We start from the raw sequence: 16,716 nt of genomic DNA on the forward strand, positions 1-16,716 counted from the left end.
GGCTTGATTGATTGATTTTAGAGAGACGGAGAGGGAAAGAAGGGAGGAAAGGAGGAAGGGAAGAAAGAAGGAAAAGACGAAGGGGGAAAAAGACAGAGAGAGAAGCATCCATTTGTTGTTTTACTTAGCTGTGCATTCACTGGTCACTTTCCCTATGTGCCCTGACCAGAGGTGAAACCAACAATCTTGGTGTATCGGGACAACACTCTAACCCTCGCTAACTGGACAGGCCTTAATCCTTTATTTTCAATGTGACCAAGAGTTAGGATCCGCCTTTCACAATTTAGGTCCTTACTTAAAGTAAAAAGTAAGCTCAACTGACCCAAGTACTACATTTTCATTTATTATTATTCTCTAATTCACTTCTTTTAGGTTTAATTTTTTTTTTTAATAGAGGCAGAGAGAGAGAGTCAGAAAGAGGGATAGATAGGGACAGACAGACAGAATGGAGAGAGATGAGAAGCATCAATCATCAGGGGTTTTTTTGTTGCGACATCTTAGTTGTTCATTGATTGCTTTCTCATATGTGCCTTGACCGTGGGCCCTCAGCAGACTGAGTAACCCCTTGCTCAAGCCAGCGACCTTGGGTCCAAGCTGGTGAGCTTTGCTCAAACCAGATGAGCCCGTGCTCAAGTGGGCAACCTCAGGGTCTCAAACCTCGATACTCCACATCCCAGTTCGACACTCTATCCACTGCACCACCGTCTGGTCAGGCGTAATCTTTTTGTTTAAAAAGAAAAAAATGACAAAGCAGCAAATAAAATACAACATATAAAGTGTTATCTGGAAATCTAATCTTTAAAAGAAAAAGTGAGCCCTGGCTAGTTGGCTCAGTGGTAGAGCATCGGCCAAGTGTGTGGAAGTCCCAGGTTCAATTCCTGGCCAGGGCACACAGGAGAAGCTCCCATCTGCTTTTCCACCCCTCCCCCTCTCCTTTCTCCCTATCTTTATCTTCCCCTCCTGCAGCCAAGGCTCCATTGGAGCAAAAGTTGGCCTGGGCGCTGAGGATGGATCCATGGACTCTGCCTCAGGCGCTAGAATGGCTCCAGCTGCAACCAAACAACACCTCAGATGGGCAGAGTATCGCCCCCTGGTGGGCATGCCGGGTGGACCCCAGTGGGGTGCATGCGGGAGTCTTCTGCCTCCCCCTGCTTCTCACTTCAGAAAAATACAAACAAATAAACAATAAATGTTTATCTAAGAAGGTAAAAAATGGACTGTGACTGATATCAGAGAAGTCAGGGTATAAGTTTGGTTTGAAAAACCTAGATTCATATATTATGTGCATGTCAATTTTATTATCTAGGATTTCCCAAGACCAAAAAAGGTATAAATCAAATTCATTTTAATAGCAATAATATGTTCTATGCTCTTCACACCTCTTCTTTCAAGTCAGGCCTATAATACAAGATTTATTTTAATTGGACAGAAAGTGTATATGCCCTAAATTCATAGGGAGTATTTTAAAAAGCTGGCTGAGGCCTGACCTGTGGTGGCGCAGTGGATAAAGCGTCGACCTGGAAATGTTGAGGTCGCCGGTTCGAAACCCTGGGCTTGCCTGGTCAAGGCACATATGGGAGTTGATGCTTCCAGCTCCTCCCCCACTTCTCTCTCTCTCTGTCTCTCCTCTCAGTCTCTCCCTCTCCTCTCTAAAATGAATAAATATTTTTAAAAAATAATAAAAAAATAAAAAACAGATACTATTTCGTAAGACTGATCAATCACTGAGCAGGTGTCACAGCATATTCTTAATCTTTCCCCCAAGCTACCACAATTTTCCTTTTCAGGAGTAAAAGAAGACTTTGTTGGCTGTGCGAGAAGAGAAAAGGGGGCCTTGGAGACAGGTTCAGGAAGTTAGCCCTGAAGGAGCTGCTGCTGCCCACTGCTCCCCTGGTTGCAAGTCTCACATGGTCCCTGGAAGCTTAGAAGACGGACACGAAAAACCGCCCTGGGGGCGGTAGTGGGAAGGGAGGTGGAGGGGAAAGGTGCGGGCTTGCCCCAGAACTGGACAGTACTGCTACCATAATATTTAGTTGACTGTAACTAAGTGAATTTTATTTTTTTTTATTTTTTTATTTTTTTTCATCTTTTCTGAAGCTGGAAACAGGGAGAGACAGTCAGACAGACTCCCACATGCGCCCGACCGGGATCCACCCGGCACGCCCACCATGGGGCAAAGCTCTGCCCACCAGGGGGCGATGCTCTGCCCATCCTGGGGGTCGCCATGTTGCGACCAGAGCCACACTAGCGCCTGAGGCAGAAGCCACAGAGCCATCCCCAGCGCCCGGGCTAACTTTGCTCCAATGGAGTCTCGGCTGCGGGAGGGGAAGAGAGAGACAGAGAGGAAAGCGCGGCAGAGGGGTGGAGAAGCAAATGGGCACTTCTCCTGTGTGCCCTGGCCGGGAATCGAACCCGGGTCCTCCGCACGCTAGGCCGACGTTCTACCGCTGAGCCAACCGGCCAGGGCTAAGTGAATTTTAGTCTCTAGGAACTTTAACGTTTAATTCAAAACAGATTTTTAAATTTAACAAATCTAATGAAATCAATCTCTTCCCCCCACTGTGGCCCATCTTCCTCTACCTTATCTGCCCCACTACCTTCCTTCTCACGCACTCGCCTACCGGAAGAAAAAACTCTCACTTTTAAAAAACTAGAGAGATTGAGTCAAAATATCAAAACACACTTAAGGTAAAAAATACTGCCCTTGGTTTCTTTCATGTCAAAGCCTTTCTGTTGGAAAAAGCTTTCAAAAGTACTGATTTTGATTAACTACTAAATATAAAAGGCAAAGTAAATCAGTTAAATGACTTAACTCTCCCAAACCACAAATGGCACCCTAAAAATACAATATTTTCAATATACTGCCTTTGTGTAGTGACATATGGTCCAAGTATGAACTGAGGAGAACAGCCTGAACTGCTAAACAAGTCAAGGTCTAATCTGACAAACACTTGGGTAAAGTATATAATGTGCATCCTTCATCTCTATTCTAGCTTGATCCTAACCATGATTAAGATAAGATCCAAAACAACAGCTGTGACAAAGCTACAGAATCAGCACACTAATATTAAGGTATTTTTCCCCAACCCACTCTTAATTATACCAAGCCAACCAAAAGAAGTAGACTGTATTTCCCTAAATCAGTCACATTAAGCGCTCTGGCTATCCTAAAAACCTCCACTGACTCGAAACTCCAGCCCTGCCCTGGTGGCTCAGTTAGTTGGAGTATCCTCTCAACTTTGTGGGTTTGATCCCCGGGTAGGGATGCATACAAGAGTCAACAAAGCAATGCATGAATGAGTAGAAAAATGAATCAATGTTTCTCTCTCTCCCTTAATCTCACTCTAAAATCAATATAAAAAAACCCTCCAAATATATATCCCTATTCAACTCTAGGTGTTTAAAGAGTACTAGACAAGATACACTTCTTTAAGCAGCCAAAACCAGTAAGAACATTTAAAAATAATTTCTTACATTTGCCTGGCCTTGGTGGCACAGTGGATAAAGTGTCAATCTGGAATGCTGAGGTCACCAGTTCGAAGCCCTGGTCTTGCCTGGTCAAGGCACATAAGAGAAGTAACTAGAACGAGTTGATGCTTCCTGCTCCTCCTCCTACTCTTTCTCTCCCCCTCTCTCCTTTCTCTAAAATCAATAAATAAAAATTTTAAAAATAGTAATAATAAGCCTGACCTGGGGTGGCGCAGTGGATAGTCACATACAGGAAGCAACTACTATAAATTCATGCTTCCACTTCTCCTCTCTCTCTCTGTCCCTCTCTCTCCTCCCTCTAAAAATCAGTAAACAAAATCTAATAATAATAGTTTCTTATATCTGTATCATACAGAAAGGGTTACAAAGGTGTGTGGGCAAGAGAGGCAACTTTTTTTTTATAATTCTTTTATAGATCTTATTGATTTTTAGAGAGAGAGAAAAGAGAGAGAAAGAAGGGAGAAGAGAGCAGGAAGCATCAACTCCCATATGTGTCCTAACGAGGTAAGCCCAGGGTTTTGAACCAGCGACCTCAGCGTTCCACGTCCACTGCGCCACCACAGGTCAATCCAAGAGAGGCAACTTTAAAAAAAGCAATACAATATACTAATAGAGTCCTCCATTTTAACAAACTTCTAGTAGCTTACCTAGAAGTAATTTCCAAGTTTAACATACCACATTAGAAGTCTCAACTTCAGACACTAGAAATAAGGACAGCTTCAAACCCAGAAATTTTACATAAACATTTCTTTTGAGAGCAACAATACACTTATAAAGCAAATTATTTTGTGTCTTCTTATAGTGAAGAGTGAAGAAACTCCAAAGTATACTGCTCACAAAAATTAGGGGATAGCCTGACCAGGTGGTGGCGCAGTGGATAGAGCGTCGGATTGAAATGCCGAGGACCCCGGTTCGAGACCCCGAGGTTACCAGCTTGAGCAAGGGCTCATCTGGTTTGAGCAAGGCTCACCAGCTTGGACCCAAGGTCGCTGGCGCGAGCAAGAGGTTACTAGGTCTGCTATAGTCCCACAGTCAAGGCACATGAGAAAGCAATCAATGAACAACTAAAGTGTCGTAAAGAAAAACTAATGATTGATGCTTCTCATCTCTCTCCGTTCCTGTCTGTCCCTATCTATCCCTATCTCTGTCTCTGTAAAAAGAAAAAAAAAAAAAGAAAAAAAAATTAGGAGATATTTTATCACTACATATTCATTTTGAAATATCTCCCAATGTTTGTGAGCAATATATTTTAAATATGGAGAATTTCAAAGTTCCTTAAAACACCCTTAAATCTAAATATTGCCATCTCTAAACTCAAATGTAAAGATGCAATGGAAACACGTTTTATGCCTTGAAATTAACCACCAATAATGCAATTATAAACTACTAAACTACCATATCATTACTATCAGTGAACTGCTGGATTGAGAAGAGCTTATTAAGAAAGTTAATGCCGCCCAGGCCAGTTGGCTCAGGGGCGGAGTGTCGGCCTGGTGTGCGGGAGTCCCGGGTTTGATTCCCAGCCAGGGCACACAGGAGAGGCGCCCATCTGCTTCTCCACCCCTCCCCCTCTCCTTCCTCTCTGTCTCTCTCTTCCCCTCCCACAGCCAAGGCTCCACTGGAGCAAAGTTAGCCCGGGCACTGAGGATGGCTCTGTGGCCTCTGTCTCAGGATCTAGAATGGCTCTGACTGCGACAGAGCGACACCCCAGATGGGCAGAGCATCGCCCCCTGGTGGGCATGCCGGGTGGATCCCGGTCGGGCGCATGTGGGAGTCTGTCTGACAGCCTCCCCGTTTCCAACTTCAGAAAAATACAAAAAATAAAATTAAAAAAGCCCTGGCCGGTTGGCTCAGTGGTAGAGCATTGGCCTGGTGTGCAGGAGTCCCGGGTTCGATTCCCAGCCAGGGCACACAGGAGAAGCGCCCATCTGCTTCTCCACCCCTCCCCCTCTCCTTCCTCTCTGTCTCTCTCTTCCCCTCCTGCAGCCAAGGCTCCATTGGAGCAAAGTGGGCCCAGGTGCTGATGATGGCTCTGTGGCCTCTGCCTCAGGTGCTAGAATGACTCTGGTTGCAACAGAGCGACACCCCAGATGGGCAGAGTATCGCCCCCTGGTGGGCATGCCGGGTGGATCCTGGTCAGGCGCATGTGGGAGTCTGTCTGACTGCCTCCCCGTTTCCAACTTCAGAAAAATACAAAAAATAAAAATAAAAAAAAGTTAATGCCCTAGCTGAATAGCTCAGTTGGTTAGAGCAACGTCCAGATATGCCAAGGTTGCAGGTTCCATTCCTGATTAGGGCACATACAAGAATCAACCAATGAGTGCGTGAGTAGGTAGAATAACAAATCGTTGTTTCTTTCTCTTTCTGTCTTTCTACCTCCCCTTTCTTCTCTCTATAAAAATCATTAAATATAAGAAAATTTAAAAAGAAAAGGAAAGAAAGAAAGTCAAGCCCCAGCCGGGTAGCTCACTTAGTTGGAGCATGGTCCTGATACGCTAAGGTTGTGGGTTGCATTCCCTTGTCAAGGTACATACAAGAATCAACCAATAAATACATGATGAATGCATGAATGAGTGGAACAACAAAATCAATTTCTTTCTCTCTCTTTCTCTCTCTCTCTCTCAAATCAATAAATAAAAAGAAAGTTAACTCACCCTGGCCAGTTGGCTCAGCGGTAGAGTGTCAGCCCGGCATGTGGAAGCCTCGTGTTCGATTCCCCGTCTGGGCACACAGGAAAAGCACCCATCTGCTTTTCCACCCCTCCCCCTCTCCTTCCTCTCTAACTCTCTCTCTTCCCCTCCCACAGCCAAGGCTACATTGGAGCAAAGTTACCCTGAGCGCTGAGGAAGGCTCTATGGCCTCTGCCTCAGGCACTAGAATGGCTCCTGCAGCAAGGGAGCAACACCCAGAGGGACCAAGCCTTGCTCCCTGGTGGGTGGGGGCGGGGCGGGGGCAATCCCAGTCTGGGGCATGCGGGAGTATGTCTGACTAACTCTCAGCTTTTAACTTTGGAAAAATACAAAAAAAAAAATAAAACAGTTAACTCCCTATACCTAAAAAAATAAAGTTAACTTCAAAAGTTACCTGAATAAGCCATTCAAATGGAAATTTACATGCAAACTAGTAATTCTAGTCAATAGATGGGAAACAGATTTGGGAAACAGTATTTCAGCATTCTGAAATTTACATTTGCTCCTTACTCCCTTCCATACATATGCCACCAGTGTACATGTATCAAATATCAAATACAAAAGATCAATAAAAAACTTCATTTGACAAACTGTTGCTATTTTAAGTTGCAAGGGAGCTTTCAATACCATGCATTAAACAAATACTTATATGCCCTACTGTACTAGCTAGCTACAGCAACCTACTCTGTAATGTGCACCTTATATTATGGTATCCCATGACAGAACATCCAAAAAATTAAAATAGTATGATTTGAAGCTTCTTTTCAAGCATGTTTACAAGAAGAATTATCTCATAAAAACCATCTACTTTTATGTGACTTTAAAACTCCATGCCCAGAAGCCAATGACTGGTTTACAAGCAAGATAATGACTAGTTCAATGGAAAAGGTATTATGACAATAAACTAAGACTGGCTCACCATGTTATGATCTGCTTGCCTAATATGTATGTTTAGCTACTATAGTCAGCAATGTCCAAATATAAATTTGAAACATTTTGTGGTTGGTTCTGTTCTAGATTTCAAGCTAGTCTTATCTTTGTAAAACATGGTTTTAATCTAAGATTTTTTTTTAATAAAATATGTTCCCTAGAGTAGAAAAAAATTAACAAAATTATTCAATTTTCCCATGACAAAAAAAAATGTCCAAAATCTCAACTATTTCAACACCTCTACTTTAACAGTTAAAAACAAACAAGTTTCAACAATAAAAGAAAAATAATCCTCAAAAGGTTAAACATTGTATTCCATAAATAAGAGCTCCCTACACTTTATGAATGTACCCATAAATATACCAAGAAACGCCCTTGTTGATTTAAAACTAAAGAACTTTATTTGTAGGTGACATTTCAATTACTGTTAAGTGGCATGAAGGTATACGGTAACAAACTATAAAAATTATTTTTTAAATGTCAGTCATATTGTGTTTACTCAAATACTGTTTAATCATGACCTATCAAAATCTTATCAGGGTTCACTGTATAAAATTAGAACTGCTCATGCAAACATAAGCAAAATCTAGACTTATCAAACATATGGTGAAGCTTGTCTAGCTTCTGAAAAATTAAACAAGAATGTAGGATTAAAAATTTTACTTGGGAACAAACCAATCCACCGATCCCGCTCAAAAGTTTTCATCAAAAATTTTATCAGAAAGGGAATCTCTTAAAATTTTAAAGCACTCAGCAATTAAAACTGAAATTAACTGAAATGGTCTGACTAGTACTTCCACTTCAGGAGCTACAGATAACAAGCAAATACCTAAAATTTTTTAAGAAAAGAATTCAGCCTACCTCCAAACTATTAGAAGGTACACATATATAATAAGCACAAGCACAGACTGGTTTCTCAGCTTACTTTTCGGGCCCTTTACCAGGCAGACATCAAAGTTGACAACAGAATTAACCATAAAATTTCCCCGTACACTGGACGATAACCTGAAAAACTCCACTGTTGCTAACAGAAGCTCTTATAATTAGAAGCAGCGAACTGACAGGTGGAAAAATAAATTCTAACCAGACCAGCAAGACGTTGTGAAAACATGGTTCAAGGACTGAACATGTTATGGCTCCTTTGTAACAGGTCCAAGGTAATTTACACACACACCCTTGAGAGCAATTACTCAAGCAGAAATAAGACTGGGAAACAGTCTTCACTGAGAGCCACATACCATTTTAAAACAGCCTTCTCCCTTTCGACGGGAGAACAGACATTCTCATCCCAAGTCCTTCCGCGAGTTCTCCCAGCGCCGCGAAGGCGAGCCGGCGGCCGCCGCCGTAACAAGAGAAGCCGGCAACAGCCCCGCCGCGCGGCCGCCACGCCTTCCTCGGGCCGCGGCGGGGGACGCGGAGCCGCGGATCACATTTCTCCTCCCCAACAATCAAACGCACTCACAGCCCCAGAGTTGACACCCTCCAAAGCCGCCGCTCGGCGACGCTGGTGACTGGGCCACAAAGCCAGGGACCCAGCCGTCGGCTGGGGCGCTCGTGTAGCTTGCGTGCGCGTGTTTGTGTTTGCTCCCCTTCATGAAAGGCAAGAGGTATCCGTAGTGACGGCCTAGGGCTGCGGGGACAGAGGCACCCTGAGAGACCAAACTAAACTTCGGCTGCCGGGAAGAGCCGTTGCGCAACCTTGGCAAGGGGAAGCTCGGCCCAAGTGCGGCTTCCCGGAGGCTGCGCCACCGCGCGCAGGAACCACGCGCGACCCCCGCGCTCGGCGGCCTCGGGCCTGGGGTGGTCCCAGCGTCGAGCGAGACGGCTGGACGCGCCAGCAGGCGGGGGCCGGGGCGGCCACGCGCAGCGCAAGAGCGCAGGGGATGCCGAAGGGGGTGCAGAACGCGCAACGGGTCGCGCCGCCCCGGCGGTGTCGGGCCCCGCGGGGATCGCGAGGAGGGGCCCGCCGGCCCCGCCGATGAGCCCGTCTCCGCACCCCTCGCCCTGCTCTTACCTTCCTAGAGGCCTGCGCTCTCCCCTCTTCGGGCGGCCGCAGCCCTGAGCATGTCCGGGGTGGGGTGCGGGGCCGTGCCGGGGACAGGGAGCCAGGCGCTTCAGCAGGCGGCACCACCCAGCCCGGGCTCAGCCCCTCTCGGCGGCCGCTGCCATCTTGTCCTGGCGGCTGAGAGGAAACGGCGAAACACCCTCCCCCGACCGCTGCTGCTGCTGCTCTGGCTGCTGAGCGCCGGGCCCGTCTCCCTCATCTTCCTCCCGAGGATTTGGGGTGGGGACGGCTTGGCTGCGCTTGGCTGGGGCGAGGGATGGGGCGAGCCCGGCCGGCCGGCCTCCGACTGCTGGGGCCTAGGGGAGGCGCGGGGCGCGGGGCCCGCGGCGGTGGGGGCCCATTCCTGACGCCCCTGCCGAGAGAGGAGGGGAAGGAAGACAGCCGGGAGAGGCGAAGACGGCGGGGCCGCCGCTCGGTCTCCTCAGGTCGCCGCTCTGCCGGCAGTCGTCACCGAGGCAGCTGCCGCCAGCCGCCCCACTCTCGGGCCCCTCCTCCGCGCCCGCCGGCCTCGGCCGCCGCCTCCGCAGCGCCACCGCCCGCCCGGCCGCGCTGCGCGCCGAGCCCGGGCGGCCCCGCTCCGCTCCGGCCGCGGCGCCTCCGCGAAGCCCCTCCCCGGGGCGGCCCGCCTGCCCGCCTGCCCGCCCGCAGCCGCGCCCTTGCAGCCCCAAGCCCGCCAGGCGGCCGGCGTGGATCCGGCCGGGAGCTCCCTCACACCAGCCCTCCGGCAAAAGAAGGATTCGTCAGCGCCCCCTCTGCTGTTCTCAGCCTCACTTTCCCGAGGCCCACTCCGCCAAAAATATGTATTTTAAAAAAGATCCTAACCCCCGAAGAAAGGATGAAAATGCGGATGCAGGATTTTAACAGGCCTTTCGAGATCCTGTAATCATAGTTTCCAGCTTCCACTCCTTCAGTATTCGTTTTTTGGCGTCGTGTTCTTTTTTAAGGTCCAAGAATAAGGAAAGAGAAATGTTTAGTAGAGTGAACAATCTCAATCTGATCTAGGTCCTTCCCGCTCTTCCATACCAAGGACTCCAGAGAATTGTAAAGTCAGGTTAAAGAACGGGAAAAGGCCCCCTTGGAAATTTTCCGAGAGCATCTCTAGGATCCAAACGCCTGTTAATGTAAAGTTCACCCGCCTCTGCGTTGATAATTCTCCATCAAGTTGTCTATTCCACTCCCAGAGATTAGCTACCTCCCTCCTGGAGACTGGGAAATCAACAGAATGGTACATTTCACTGAAATCATAGAACTATAGAATTTTGGAGATGAAAGAACCTTAAGAGATTTTTGGTCCAAACTCAGACTAGCACAGGCGTTCAAAGTATACATGGCCTGCCCAAGGGTTATACAGCAAAGCCTTGGTCTGCATTCCCTCTTTTCATTAGGAAACAACTGACTTTCTAAGTATCTATCATCTCAAGGTATTTTTGTTTTGTTTTTTGGGTTTTTTTTCCAATACTGTTTCCTTTTGTTCTGAATTAATATTTAACTTTTGGAGAACCGAACACCTTTCTCTGAGCAATGGAAATGCCCTTTGTTCCCTTCATAATCTTCACTAGGAGGATTGATTCTAGCACGTAACTATTTATCCCCAGACATTTTCTCTCCCCCACCCCATCCCACCCCCTATCCTGGACTTTTTCTATTGCAGTAAAGGGAGGCAGGGCACAGGGAATGGAAAATTGCTGTATATTTACGACTACGCATTTACTCTCTGCTGCTTTTCAAACTGGGAGAAAACTATTTTGGAGAATGCCTTTAAAAGAAAAGTATGCCCTGAGGGCAGTTGGAAAGAAGATTTTCAAATGACAGTTGTTTTCTTCAAGTTAGGGAGGATAATCAGTTGAAAAGTCTTCCAAAATAGAAAAACTATGTCTCACAGACAGATAGCAGCATATTAGCCATTCCTTTTTTACTTAGTACTTACTTTTGATGTTTTTTTTTTAAGTAATAGTTAAAAGAACCAAAAAAGGATAAAGACGTCCCTCAAAGGAGAAAGTTACATTAACAGAAAATAAAGTTACACAGAAAAATATTCCACCAGAACTTCAAATTTTCAGAATTTTGCAAAACATTTCTCTAATCACCTCTAACAATAGGCTTCTATTCTCCATTGTGTGGCATTGCTACGTTTATGAAGAAGCTGAAAATGGTGAAAGTTGTTTTTCCCTTTCCATCCCTGACATTGGTACTTGAGACAAGAGTCCTATAAATTCCAGGAAGGGATACTGTCATCATTTTTTTAACCATTGCATTGCCGGTGCCTAATACAGTGATGATTTATAATTGTTTTTAGAAAATGTTGCTAAATAGGCCCTGGCTGGTTGGCTCAGCGGTAGAGTGTCGGCCTGGCATGCGGAAGTCCCGGGTTCGATTCCCGGCCAGGGCACACAAAAGAAGCGCCCATCTGCTTCTCCACACCTCCCCCTCTCCTTCCTCTCTGTCTCTCTGTTCCCCTCCCGCAGCCCAGGCTCCATTGGAGCAAAGATGGCCCGGGCGATGGGGAGGGCTCTGTGGCCTCTGCCTCAGGCGCTAGAATGGCTCTGGATGCAACAGAGCGACGCCCCAGAGGGGCAGAACATCGCCCCCTGGTGGGCATGCCGGGTGGATCCTGGTTGGGCGCATGCGGGAGTCTGTCTGACTGCCTCCCTGTTTCCAGCTTTGGAAAAATGAAAAAAAAAAGAAAAAGAAAATGTTGCTAAATAAGTAAATACACGCTTTATTTTAAAGAGAGAGAGAGGCAGTGAGAGAAAGACTGGAACATTGAGCTGCTCTCATATGTACCCTGACCAGGGAATCAACCTGGCAACTTCTGGGCTCCAGATGATGTTCTGTTGAGCAGATAAAATATATCATGCTCACTTTGTTAAAGATGGCGCTGCCCACATGGAAGCCCGTCGCCCAGGTCATATTAATGTGTGTTGGGGGCGGGCTTTGGGCAGGAAGGACCCTTGTAGCCTGGGGCTTGGTTTTAGGACTAAGCCTTTCCCACCCTTCTTGATGTGGGGTGGTGCGATCCCATCATGCCCCAGATACGTGACTTTGTATTAGAGACTTCTCTATTTTGTATATTGGATTAAAGGTTTTGATTTCTACACTATAAAATGGGAGAACCGGAGCTTGCTCTCTGGTTCCTGTGATAGAGGAGCGAGCAGAGAGAGGACACGTGGAGGAGGCCAGGAGAAGCAGCCAAGATGGTGGAGTGCTAAAGGAGAAGTTAGTGCAGAGTTTGTGCAGGGAGAAGGAAGGAGATGGGGAACAGAGGTGAATAAGTCTGGTGAGCTAGAAACCTTTGATTCTAGGAAACTCGGATAAATCAGTAGCTTTGTGAGCACTGAATGAGTGGGTTTTGGAGCCCAGTGTGTGTTTTTACTTGCCCGCCAGGTGCAAGCTAGGATTAAAGATGATGGTCCATCAGTTTTTGGCTCCCTTGTTTCTTTACTGACTGTTCGAATCCAATGAGAACCTGCATGGGCCAGGCTGCTGTGATGGTGGCCACAGCCACTGGCTTTACATGTTCCAATTGAGCCATCCAGCCAGGATTGATTTAAAAAGACAGGGAGAGTGCCTGACCAGGTGGTGGCGCAGTGGATAGAGCGTCGGACTGGGATGCGGAAGGACCCAGGTTCAAGACCCCAGGATAGCCAGCTTGAGCATGGGCTCATCTGGCTTGAGCAAAAAAGCTCACCAGCTTGGACCCAAGGTCACTGGCTCGAGCGGGGAGTTACTCAGTCTGCTGAAGGCCCGCGGTCATGGCACATATGAGAAAGCAATCAATGAACTACGGTGTTGCAACGAAAAACTAATGATTGATGCTTCTCATCTCTCTCCGTTCCTGTCTGTCTGTCCCTATCTATCCCTCTATCTGACTCTCTCTCTGTCCCTGTAAAAAAAAATAAAAATAAAAATTTTTAAAATAAATAAAGAGACAGGGAGAGAGAGGGAAGGGGGAATGTTGGTCAAATAAGTTTGAAAATATATATGTTTGCTCACTTTGGGTGTGGGAGACAGGCTGTAAGATGGCAAAGTCATTATAGCCTAAGAAGTTTTAAGACTAAGCCTTTCCCTCCCTTCTAATACTAAGGTCTTCTCAAAACTAAGCTTTCCCCCACACCCTTGACTGTTGCATGATTCCTCTTATGAGGAATCCCATTTATGCCTCAGATAAGTGGCTTTGTATCTGACTTTATTATTTGTATACTGGTGTAAAGGCTTTAATTTCTATACTATAAAATAACAGAGACAAGGGTTCTCTCTCTTTCTTAAATTAGCATTGCAGAGGAGAGGCAGCCCAGATGGCGGAGTGCTAAAGAAGATACCAGTTTGTGCAGAAAGTTTGAAGAGGAAGAGGGAGATGGGGAACAGAGGTGAATAAGGTTGGTGGGGCCTTTGATTCTAGGAATACTCAGATGAGTCAGTAGTTTGTGGGCGCTGAATGAGTGGGTTTTGGAGCCCGTGGATATTTTCTCACCCGCTGATGCAAACTAGGATTAAAGGTAATGGCCCACCAGTTCCTGGCTCCATTGTTTCATTACCATCTGTCCAAATCAAATGCGAACCTGCACAGGCCAGGCAGCTGTGATGGTGGCCGTGACTACTGGCCTTACAGGGAACAACAACTCATTTGTTGTTCCACTCAGTCCTGTATTCATTGCTTGCTTCCAGTGTGTGTCCTGACCAGGGACTGAACCCACAATCTTGTCATTTTGGTATGACACTCTTAAATGACTGAGCAACCAACCAGGACCAATAAACACTATTAATTCAAGTCCTCCCCTATACCTATTTTCTCCTAACTTAATCTCTTTATCTCTAATCTCTTTCCTCTTTAATCTATTCTGCTAGTTGGTGACCACTCTTTAATCCATTCTGAACACTAACATACAGAAAAATATTCAAAGCGCCTGATTTAGCCACTATATAAAGTTTGTATATTAAAATATATACACATATATTTTGGCAGTCTCCCTCCCACGACCACACCTGCACCTTTCCCCTCGCCCCCTTTTCCCCGCCAGCCATGTTACTTTTACTTTTCTCTCTCCTAAGCCCCAAGGTTCCTTCTTATTTTTAGGGTCCTCCTTTTGCCTCTGTAACTTTCTAAATAAACTTTCTCTTATTCTTTGAAAAAAAATGGAAAGTTTTTCATTTTTCAAAATGGCCACAGTACCGGTCCATGGGCCATTTGGTACCAGTTCGCAGAGAAAGAATAAATGACTTACATTATTTCCGTTCTATTTATATTTAAGTCTGAACGATGTTTTATTTTTTAAAAAATGACCCCATTTCCTCTGTTACATCCGTCTAAGATTCACTCTTGACGCTTGTCTCAGTCACGTGACACATTTATCCGTCCCACCCTAAAGGCCGGTCCGTGAAAATATTTTCTGACATTAAACCGGTCCAAAGCCCAAAAAAGGTTGGGGACCACTGGGTTAGAACATCATCCCAATATGCAGAAGTTCTGGTTGATTCCTGGTCAGGGCACATGCAAGAATCAACCAATGAATGCACAAATAAGTGGAAAACAGATCAATATTGCTTCACTCTCTTCTCTCTCTTCTCTCTCTCTATAAAATCAATTGGAAATTAATATTTTAAAAACAGAGAGTGGAAATTTTGAGAAACTTAAACAGAGTTTTTAGTTAGAATAAATCAAAGCAGATGAGGGTAGAGGGAGAAGGAAACGGCCAGAATGGGATTTAGGAATTTATTCTACCAGCAAAATAAGTTATTGAAGGATTTAGGAGGGGCATGATACGATCAAAAAAGCTATTGGCGGCCCTGGCCTGTTGGCTCAATGGCAGAGCGTCGGCCTGGTATGCAGGAGTCCCGGGTTCGATTCCCAGCCAGGGCACACAGGAGAAGCACCCATCTGCTTCTCCACCACTCCCCCTCTCCTTCCTCTCTGTCTCTCTCTTCCCCTCTGGCAGCCAAGGCTCCATTGGAGCAAAGTTGGCCCAGGTGCTGAGGATGGCTCCATGGCCTCTGCCTCAGGCGCTAGAATGGCTCTGGTCACAACAGAGCAATGCCCCAGATGGGCAGAGCATTGCCCCCTGGTGGGCATGCCAGGTGGATCCCGGTCGGGCGCATGCGTGAGTCTGTCTGCCTGCCTCCCTGTTTCCAACTTCAGGAAAAAAAAAAAAAAAAAAAAAAAGGTATTGGCTCCCCAGCTAGATAGCTCCATTGGTTAGAGCGGTGTCCCAAAACAAAGCGCAGAGGTTACAAGTTCAATTCCCTATCAGGGCACATAGAGGAATGGACCAATGTTCCTGTCTCTCTCTCTCTCTCTCCCTCACTCTCTTGCTAAAATCAATAAATAGAAAACTTAAAAAACAAAACAAAACAAAAAAATGCCATGCCTGACCTGTGGTGGTGCAGTGGTTAAAGCAACAACCTGGAATACTGACGTCACCGGTTTGAAACCCTGGGCTTGCCTGGTCAAGGCACATATGGGAGTTGATGCTTCCTGTTCCTCTGCCCTTCTCTCTCTCTCTCTCTCTCTCTCTCTCTCTCTCTAAACATGAATAAACAAAATCTTAAAAAGTTTAAAAAGAGAAAAAAAAATTTAAAAGCCCTAGGCTTTGAGTGTGGGAACCATCCATTTTTCACTTTTGTATTTTCAAAATGTTCCTATCGGTAACTTTCAGTCTCAGAGTAAAGCTAAAAGCCTTACAATGGACTTAAAATGGTTTATGAGACCCTAGACAGAACTGGTCTAAAAGGAACTCACCCACTCCTTGTCTCCTCGCTCTACACCTTTCCTCAGACTCCAGTCGCTCTTGACCTCAGGTACCTGAGTCACCCTCTCTCCCTGGAGCATGCCTGAGTATCCACCTACCCCCTTCTCAGTGAAGACTCCTCAGCAATAACCACCTATACATCACATAAACTCCCTATTTCTACCAGCTTCTAAGGTACTAGGATATATAGATTTTCTGTATCTTCTGCCCCATGAAGGTAAGCTAACTGAGGGCAGAATTTTTTGTCTGTTTTGTAGGCTGCTCTATCTCCAGAGTCTGGCATACCTAGGAACTCAATAAATATCTGTAAAATGAAAAAAAATTTTTGTAAAATGAAAGAATGAATTTTCTATGTAAGCCATACAAAACCCTCCACAAATTCAGACTGCAAACTGTAGCAATTATTGACCACCCAGAAGTGAAATCCAAGACTCCTCTCTCTCTCCTCATCCCTAGCTCTTTCCCCCGCCCCCACTCTCAAAAATTACTGTGTCCAGACCTCTTTGCACTTACCTTGTGTTCATCACTGCCATTGTTTCTTATTGTACAACATACAGTTGTCACTATAGAAAAATGGCTCTCCACAGCCTTAGTAGAAGATGATGCTTCTCCAAAGAAAAATGTTGAAATTTTGTCGCAGAGTCTGAATCTTGACCTCAGGCTCCCCTTCCTCAAGGAAGTTGGAGGTTTGTTGTTGTCCTCCAATCGCTAGGTATCCTTATCTGCCCCTGGGGCGAGGAGAGGGGGACCTAGTCAACCAAAAAGAGAGTCCTAACTACAAATCTCCAGCAGAAGAGCT

At 45.9% G+C, this 16,716-nt stretch overlaps 1 protein-coding gene across 6 annotated transcripts in view; it reads right to left on the bottom strand.

Moving 5' to 3' along the window:
• HIPK3 (homeodomain interacting protein kinase 3) overlaps nt 1-16,509 on the bottom strand; it is a 128,647-nt gene extending 112,138 nt beyond the window's left edge. For 3 of the 6 annotated variants that reach the window (XM_066363712.1, XM_066363692.1, XM_066363701.1), the window contains exon 1: nt 9,124-9,701. The gene's annotated coding sequence lies outside the window, so the exon portion shown is untranslated. Of the gene's footprint in view, nt 1-8,347; nt 8,710-9,123; nt 9,703-16,430 lie in introns of those variants that run through there. The other 3 variants (XM_066363684.1, XM_066363666.1, XM_066363676.1) reach the window with 3 other exon arrangements.
• Nucleotides 16,510-16,716: the final 207 nt, after the last annotated feature.

The sequence above is a fragment of the Saccopteryx leptura genome, chromosome 1 (assembly GCF_036850995.1).
Source record: "Saccopteryx leptura isolate mSacLep1 chromosome 1, mSacLep1_pri_phased_curated, whole genome shotgun sequence".
NCBI classification, from domain to species: Eukaryota; Metazoa; Chordata; class Mammalia; order Chiroptera; family Emballonuridae; genus Saccopteryx; species Saccopteryx leptura.